This window comes from Pteropus medius, unplaced genomic scaffold (assembly GCF_902729225.1).
Source record: "Pteropus medius unplaced genomic scaffold, Ma_sr-lr_union100, whole genome shotgun sequence".
NCBI classification, from domain to species: Eukaryota; Metazoa; Chordata; class Mammalia; order Chiroptera; family Pteropodidae; genus Pteropus; species Pteropus medius.
Window position 1 is genome coordinate 4,559,347 of NW_024354886.1, and position 9,058 is coordinate 4,568,404.

A 9,058-nucleotide genomic window follows, 5' to 3' on the forward strand; every position below is an offset into this window, starting at 1 on the left:
AAACAAATCAGAAAGGAGTCCCATGTTTCCCCTGGCCCCCAGCAGGAACCCCACCATAGGCCAGCCTCCCAAACAGTTGGGACAATGAACATCAAATTCTCTGGAGCTCCCCTTCTGAGAATTATAAAACCTGCCTGGCATCCTGAGAACAGGGAAACAGCAATGGGAAGCCCAGAGCATTGTTCAAACTCTGGTGAGGACCCACTACCCCAGCAGAGACGGAAGAAACACATCTGTATATTATGCCCAGCTCCCATACATGCCAGCGAACTATAGACCCATGAGACAGGTACAGATTGTTTTTTTTTTTTACTATTGTCATTTCCTAAATGCCGGTACTCTGCCCGGTATATAGAAAGTACTCAAAAATGTTTGTTGCATAAATGAAAGAGAATGATGGCCACCATCTTTGTGGCCTGGAATCCATATGGGCAGCGAAGAAAGTGTATACATTTATTCATTCAACAAATATTTATTTAGCCATCTTCTCTGTGCCAGGCACTGTCCTAGACACACTAGAGAACAAAATAAATCCCTGTCCTTGTGGAGTTTATAGTTTAGTGAGTATAAAGGTGAAAAGCTCAATACTCCCCCAAAACTAAGTAAGCCACAGATATTCAATAATATTTAGTAAGTGCCTGCTATGTTCAAGTGATGAGTCCAAATGATATGACAGGCATCTGGCATCTAGGACTCAGCCCTACTGAAATAACTTCATCTTCTAGGCCAGGACCCTAAATCTGGGATGTGTGTGTTTGTTGTTGGAGGCCCCTGGGTAAGGAAATGTGATTACCTCTTTGATGCATCTGTCCTCATCTGTTGGTGAGCAGAAGCCACTGCGTGAGTACCACGTACATGCCCAAAACACCACAAAACACTGCAGAATAGAAAGAAAGCCAACGTCTTTAGCTGAGAGGTGCCAGGGGGCAGAAAAGTAACTCTAATATGTTATAATTAAATATAGGGCTCAAAGAGTGCTCGTAAGGAAAACTGGCTCTTCCTTTGTTCCTCATACACAAACTGAGATGTTATTTTGAGCCTGAGTCAGCAAATATTTCCCAATTTTAGAAGTAGTCTCCTCATCTCCAAGTAAGAAGACACTGTCTTTGTTGATTATACCAGGGTGGGGCAGAAGGTGCTGGCAAGGTGAAGAAGGAGCGGGAAGTCAACAGCCCCAATGGGTGGCAGCTCATAAATGGAGATGCCCTGAGTCATACTTGTTCCTTGCCCAAAGCCCCGTGGAGACTGTAGTCACACCCCAGTCACCAGCCTCTGAGTTATAAGGGCCAGGAACTATCTTCCAAGCAAAAAGACCCACATGTCTGAAACCTGATGCAAGAGGCCGTTTCCTCTCTGCCAGACTCAAGCAAGTGCCCAGCTCTCCTCTGACACTGTGGAACCCAGCTGCGCAAGTAGCTCCTCCCCTTGGTTCCAGAGGTACAAAAAAATGCTCAGGGACATCAAACCATCAACAAAAAGCAGCCACTGGGCAATCTGGGACAATATGGAATAGACAAGGCCATCACGCACAGAACTTCTGACATGACACAAGCAAGAGACTGGCAAAGTCCATGGAAATGCTACGTAGGAAGAAGAGTGTTCCCAGCATGGACAGTGCTGGGCGGTGGGGTGGCTTCTGGTATTTCCAGAGGAGCCCCACAATTTAGCTTCCCATCTGAGAGGGATCACCCCAGGAGGGGGGGCCTTGGTGACAGGATACAGCTGAAGACTTTAGAAGCAACATATCCAACCCTTCCTGAGAGAGAGGAGCTACACAGTCCCAGGATATGCCAGCATCTGTAGGCCCTGAAGACAGTTTGCACAGCAGCCAGGACAGCTGCAGTCTATCCAAAGTAGAGACCTACTACTATCTTCCCAGGCCAGCACCCAACACTGGCAGTCCTCTCCCAGGTCCTGGGGAAAAGGGTCTGAGGGACCACAGGTAGAGCTGGCAGGCTGAGTAAGGGCAATTCTTCCTGAGTGGGCTGGGGCATACACCAAAAAAGGAAGAAAGTAGTGGTGGAGAGGCAGGAAGAAAGGCAGCCAAACAAGAGTGGTTTAGTAAACTTAGCTCATTTATGGGCTATACCATCTGCAGAATAATGTCAGAGGTATGTCTGCTCACACCATTGAAAAAAGAGAGGCAGGATGACCCAAGCCCTGTAAAAAAAATCACTGGATGGGAACTAGGTAATTGACAATTATGACTACCCACTCAGAAAAAGGCAGAGTGGATAAACTGTAAGAAGCTATCTGGCCAGGGTTGCTGGTACCCAAGCTGCTCCACAAGGACTGGGCTTGACCTCTTCTCAAGCCGTCACCTACTGCCTCAGTGGAGAGTATAGGTGAGCAAAGACAGAAGAGTAGCAAACTGCTCAAGGGTCAGAGATTGGACTAAATTACCATCAAACATATAACCTCAACTTCATTAGAAAGACCCATTAAAACCCTGGAAGGATGTCTTTCACAGAAACAGGGGACTCCTTTTGTTCCATTTTGCCCAAATTCCCCCAAGTGCTGCTTATGAGGGACTCAGGGGTCAGTGGAGAGGGGACTAGCTCAGCCATCCACAATCCTATTCTTTTCACAGAAAAGGGTCAGTGCACAAGAGGATTCCAAAACTTTAAAGTCTGGTCTAGCTGGTTCAGTTGGCTCCCCACCAAAGCTCCTGAATGTTGCCAATTCTGTGTCCAATTCTGACTCAAAGACAGAAAGCACGATCCTCAGAAGAGAAGACCTAGAAACCTAGAGCCAGGTAAAACAACAGACCTTCATTTCCAAACGTGAGAATGTGTCACGCTTTCTGACTCCTCCAAGACCAGATTGGGCAGAAACAGAAGATATGTTATTTCCTCACAATCTCTCTAGGGGACCAACATCAAATTAAGGAGCTCAAATTGAAGGAATCTGAAAAGAACTTTCTGCCTAGAAAGGTTAAATATCCAGATACATCACAAAAGTGGTGGGCTCTCTAGCCCCAGAGAGAATGATCTTGGAACTAGAGGCAACTCAAGTTCCTGAAACAGTCTAACTAATGCAGCCACAGAGAATGCCCAGGCAGATATCGACCTAAAATCTCATGTTATGCCTGGGAAAAGGGAACAGAACTTCAGTGTCAGCCTCCCGCTTGGATCCACAGGAAATTAAGCTCCCAAGGAAAATGGAGATAGAACCTTCAAGGGAACCTGCTCAGTGATCAGAGGACCTGACATTCAGTGGGTCAGAGATGAACAAGGGAAAATCAGCAGCTTTAATAAAAATCAGCAGCAATAATAAAAGGGACAGAAGCCTTCCAGCTCTAGGGCTATGGGGCTGGCAATTTTAAAACTCAAACAGGAAAAAAAATGTCCTGGAGTCAGCATGGAGTGAAAAGGCTGAGGGCCACAGGCATTCCTTGGGACATGTCTTTTGGAGACTTCTCTTACCTCTTTGGAATGAGGCATAGGATAGAGGGTGGGAGAGAGGGCAGAGACAGGCTGAGGTACCATGATTTAAATGTGTCTGATACGTCCAGAGTGGAAAGACACAGAGCTGTTTCCTGGAAGGGGAAAGAGTTGGATAAGGCCTCCAGCTATGCCTGGCACACACCCAAATCAGCCGCCAGTCTCTTCCCAAGGGTTCCTGGAAGTCAACAGACCCATAAAGGGGATGTATTAAAGCTGAGATTAGAAGAATGGTCTACGAATTGGACATCATCCCTGATGCAACGCCTCAGTAAGTTCTCCAACACAGGCATACCTGCTATTTACCTCAGACATTTAGCTTCTTACTTCAATTAGGGGCTGAACACCCTCACCCTAGGGATATCGCAACGCAGGTCAAGGGAAAGCGGATGACAGGAATGCAGGGCACAGGGCTGATAAAAAGGAAATCAGAGGGGCAAAAACTGGGCCTCTGAGGGAAGCCAGGATAGGAGGGGTTTAGGTAAACAAGGATTGCAGACACGGGGCTCAAAAGCCTAGTAACACCTCGAGGAAGATGACGGGGAGCTCTAACACTGAGAGGGCCAGGCAACGGGGAAAGGAGGGGACAGGGATGGGAAAGGAGAGCAAAGACTAAGAGGGCAAGGAAGGACGAAGGCACATGACAAGGATAATGAGGGGAAGAGAGAAGATCCCCAAGGAGACCCTGAGTAGAGGGCAATGGATCTGGAGACATCAAAGAAGAGATGAAGGGAAGAGGCGAGAGGCAAGGATGGGAAGTGGGAAAGAACCTCGAGCCTGAGAGCTGGCTCTCTGAACACAGAAGTGAGAGGGGACGGAGCCACGAGGCCCAAATGGGGTCACAGAGTCGGGTGGGCAAACCTGAGGTTCGAGCTCAAACAGCGATGAAGGTTCAAAGGGCTGGGAGGCACAGGGGCAGCGGGGCCAGACTCCAGGAGAGCAGCGGACCACTGCAGACTGGCCGGGGTCTGAGCGTCTGGAAGCGACAGTTGCTCGGTCCGCGGACCCCTGCTGCTCCCCCCGCCCCACTCCCCTCCGGGCCTTGCGCCCCGGCCCTATGGGCCGTCTCAGCCCAGTCCCGCCGCTTCCCTCTGCTGCCCCGCCGCTTCCCCTTGCTGCTTGCCTACCCGTTTTCCCTGACCGGGGAAGACCTGTCCTGGCCGCCTCCCGCGCCACCACTGCCGTCCCGCAGCCTCCACAGGATCCTCCGGCTCCTGCCAAAACTTTTCCCATTAATCCCCAGCTCCGCAGCAGCCGCGGCGTCACACGCTGCGCGGCCCGCCCCGCCCCGCCAGCGTGACGTCACCGCGCAAAACGGCTTTACCCCGCCCCAACTCCCCGCCCCCTTCCGCCCCTGCCGCGGCCAATCACCGCGCCTCCTGGGGACGCCTCTGATTCTGCCACTCCGCCCACCGCACGCTGCCCTAGGCCCGCCTGCGGCGCCCTCTGGTGCAGGATCCCGGCGCGGCAGCTGAGGGGAGGAGCTAGGAGGGAACGCTAGGGCCAGTAAAGCAAGTCTGGCGAGGCTCACAAAAGGGAATTTAAAGCTGGAAGGGAGTTAGTACATCTAGTACAGTCTCCTCATCCTCCAGTGAAGAGGAGATGCGTGACTTGCTGTAAGAAGCAATAGAACCCTAGTTTTCAGACTCCAGATTCCACTGGAGGAGACTGTGCTGCTTGTAATTTTAATAAAAGGACTTTCTTCACTCGAGAAGCTTCTGCAATTAGAAATTTATGGTTTTGGACTTCTTACCTATCTTCCCATGTACTTATGTAATAAGTTTGCCCACCTAAAAATGGGGAGCATCCTCCCTGTTGCAGGAAATTCTATTCTTGCTTTCTTAAGCCAGTTCTTTAGGACCTGGAAAGGATCTGTTATCCCAACCTGTCCTTTCAGATATATCACAAAAAGGTACCTAGTATCTGAGAGGCACTCTGGTGGAAGAAGCTGGGTTTGTCATCTGGCAATGAGCAAAACTTGACTCACTGGATCAGTGGGTAACTTCCTCCTCTCCACCATTTTTAAAGATTACCCCTCCCCTCTCATGCACACTTGTCAGGTCACACCCTCAGATACCTGGACGATATGATTTTTTTATCTTTTTGTTTCTTTTTTTTCTACTTTTAAAAATGAATATGCATTACTTTTGTAATTCAAAAGTAAAAGGTCAAAACCTTCCCTAAGATTTCTGCAAATTTCTGGGGATTAATATTCTCTTAAATCTCTCTGCTTTTGTGTCCCTGCTTCTTCAGGGCTGTTGTAGGATCATAGTTCAGAAATGTAGAGATGAAACTTTGCCCTTCCTGAGGACTGCCCACACTTCTTCCTACACAAAACATTCATGGGTATAGAAATCATTATGATGCTCTGGGCCTTGGGGCAGAGTCAAGTATGCATTACAAAGAGTTTAAACTCACACAGTAGACATTCTTTAAAGTCCCTTTCATATTCCCAGTTGAGGTTTTCTAACTGGCCCTTTACCCCTTAGAGCTCCACCTTTTTCCAAATCACTTACCTCTCCTCCCTGACCCACTATTCTCTCCTCTATCCCACTCTCTTTGGAGAAAAAAAAATTCCTCTGGCTTTCCAGACAGAAAGAAACATCTTAGCTGTATCTCTTCATTCCTGGATTCCCTGTCAATACTCATGCTCTAAAGATCTCCCTTTCTACCCCTAAGAGGGTTATTCCCCTAATAAAGAGCTCTCTCCCTAAAAGAAATTCTGGGAGCACTATTAAGATACTGTATTTTTCACCTAATTTCATTTTTATATTTAAAAGGATAGATATATTTAATATAATATAGTTAATAAATATATATTGTTTAGACCAACAATTCCATTATTCATTGCAATATTGTTTAAAACAATAACAAAAGAATTGGAGATAACCTAATTGTCCAACAACAGAGAAGTGTTTAGATAAATTCTGCGGTATGCTCCTGATGGAATATTATGCAGCTATTAAAAATGATGCCTACAGATTTGGTAAAAAAAGTGGAAAATGTTATGATTTGATATTTAGAATGCAATGATATGTATAGCATATACAGATATGTATACTGTTTAGAAAACAAAAATTAGCATAGAAAAAACTGGAAGGAAACAGCAGTTGTGTTTGGGTTGTGGTTCTGTGAGTTTTTATCTTTCTATATTTTTATTCTGAGCATAGTTTTTTTTTTTGTTCGTAATGGAAACATGATTTGTTTTTTAAGAACAAAAAAAAAGTCTTCCTTATGTTGAACAAAAATATCTATCCTGTTGTTGCTCCTACCCAATAGTCTTAGTTCTAGCCCTTGGAGGTAAACTAAGTCAAATTGTTTTCTGCATAACGGCCTGTCTGAAGTTTGACCCCATTTTCCTACATTGTTTCTTCTTCAAGCTACAACATCCCTCATTACTCATATAAAATGATCCTGGTGCCTTTTGCCACCCAGATTGATGGCCTCAGAATGTGCCGTTTTATGGCTTTCCTTGGTTTTGGCCACTTAACTTCTGAATCACATTCCCATATGGGGAATCTCTCACTTTAGACTCTTCTTCCACTTTAGAAGCTGAAAATTAACAGCTTCCAGCCTCCTTTGCAGCTTGAGCTTAGTCACATGACTAAGGCTTCCCCAATTAGATGCACTGGAAGCTGAGAAGATGAAGAACTGGGGAGCGTACATAATCCCTTCAGGTAGAGCAGCAGCTCCACATAATTTCCAGTTGTAAGAAGCAGCAGTTGTAAGAGCAGCAACCAGCACTGGTGTTATTCGCCATGGAAGCAGCAGCATCCATAACCAGAGATAGCAGCTGGGGTGTCTTCATAAGAACTGTTGTGTGCCATGATTTGAGGTATTGTTCCTCACTATACAGTCTCCAAACTGGCTCTTTCATTCCCTCAATTATTTAAGGAGTTTCTCTATACTCTATCAATAAATTCCATTTTTACTTAAATCAGTTTCTGTTACTTGAATCACAAATCCAGACCACTACAGCTTTCCTGAACCCTCAGTTTGCCTGGATTTGCCACAGGCACAGCCTAAAGTGGGAAAAGTTGGTCCCTACCAAGCCTCTGCAACAATTTCCAGACCCGCCAGAGATCTCAGCTATGAAAACCTGCTCTGATGCCCAATTACAATATAACTGAATGATATCTTACAATGTGGAGTAAGAAGGGTAGATTCTGATCCCCTCCACAGCTATTTCAGGCTCTAACCAGTAGATGGAGGCTTCCTTAGCCTTAGCCTTGGCATTCTCCCAACCCCTTTCACCTACGGCAGGGGCCAGAGAAGCAACTTTCAGCTGGCACCTCTTCGGGCTGGGCAGACATTATGCTTAAGAAGGAGGCTCTTTGCATATCCTGGCAAAAGTCTGAAACAAGCCTCTTGCTCTCCAGCCAGTCACCCCTCCTCACATACAAGCCACAGAGGGATGACCTGGGACCAGAATGGCTGTGCTTTCCAGGTGGCCTCAAGTTTATGGGTATCTCTGAAGACATCAGAGATTGTATATACTCTGCTTTGTCCAGGATGTTGGAAAGGACAGAAGAGTTATTTTCTAATCCTGAAATTAAAAAACTGAGAAATAGCCTCTCCTGCCTCCTAGTACTGCCCCCAAGATTGACAGTCCCAGTGTGGATTGCATTCAGACATCAGGGTGATCTTTATTTCACTATCATACACTTCAACCATCTGTGCCTCCCTGTGTCCCATCATAGAATATTCAAAAGCCTGGAATGGAGGAGGAAACTGAGGCTTAGAGTTTGGCTTGCCACCTTAAACCTAAACTCTACCTAGCTTCCAAGGATGTCTACAGTCAGGCGTCATTCTGCCTTTCTAGTTATAGGTCCTTTATAGTAGTATCTTCAAAAATTTTTGCCCTTATATTCCCAAAAGAATATATGAGAACTACGTAGTTCCTTCACTTTTTTAAGGTGAAATCTAATATTTCCCATCATTAGTTTAAAACAGTAGTTGCAGAGGATGGATGTAACTTCTATTTAATAAATATTGACATTTTAATATAAAACTGCTATATTATCCTTTTAAATGTATTGACTCAGATCCCATAGTGATCTGATGTTCACCATTATCCATTTTAAAAATACATGAACAAACATTTCTTTAGCAATAGAAATTTACATTATCTCTTTTTCTCCTTGTACTGGTATTTCTATTCTACTTTCTCCTCGATTATCTAATTTTAATATAACATATTTTTATGCTTGAAAGTCTTTTATTGATCACCATATCATACACCTCTGCAACCAAAATCTGTATATAAATTGAAATTAAAAATTTTTAAGGTTTCATGTAACTATAAAGCTCTGAGAGAAATTTTCTTCTGGTTTGAATAACCATTACAAATATTAGCAACACCTAGTTGAGCAAAACAATATAAATATTATGATTTTTATAAATGTTAAACATACATAAAAATACATTTCAAATATATTTCTTAATGAAATCCATAGCTAGTTTGTTCTCCCAAGTAGTTCATATGTTCATAGTAGAATATTACTTATTGTTAGAATGAGACTTCATTAATTCTAGTCCTATTTTTTCACTTTTAAGCTGAGAAACATTGTTCACATGATAAGTAGATGAGAATTTAGGGTTTTGATATAGCAATG

General features: G+C 44.8%; 1 protein-coding gene across 4 annotated transcripts in view; it reads right to left on the reverse strand.

Annotated features, from left to right (window-relative positions):
* The window catches only part of PPARD (peroxisome proliferator activated receptor delta), a 71,006-nt gene extending 66,276 nt beyond the window's left edge, over window positions 1-4,730 (reverse strand). For 2 of the 4 annotated variants that reach the window (XM_039856345.1, XM_039856348.1), the window contains exons 1-2: window positions 4,571-4,730; window positions 794-877 (exon numbers count right to left, since the gene is read on the reverse strand). The gene's annotated coding sequence lies outside the window, so the exon portion shown is untranslated. The remainder of the gene's footprint in view (window positions 1-793; window positions 878-4,570) is intronic. The other 2 variants (XM_039856347.1, XM_039856350.1) reach the window with 2 other exon arrangements.
* Window positions 4,731-9,058: the final 4,328 nt, after the last annotated feature.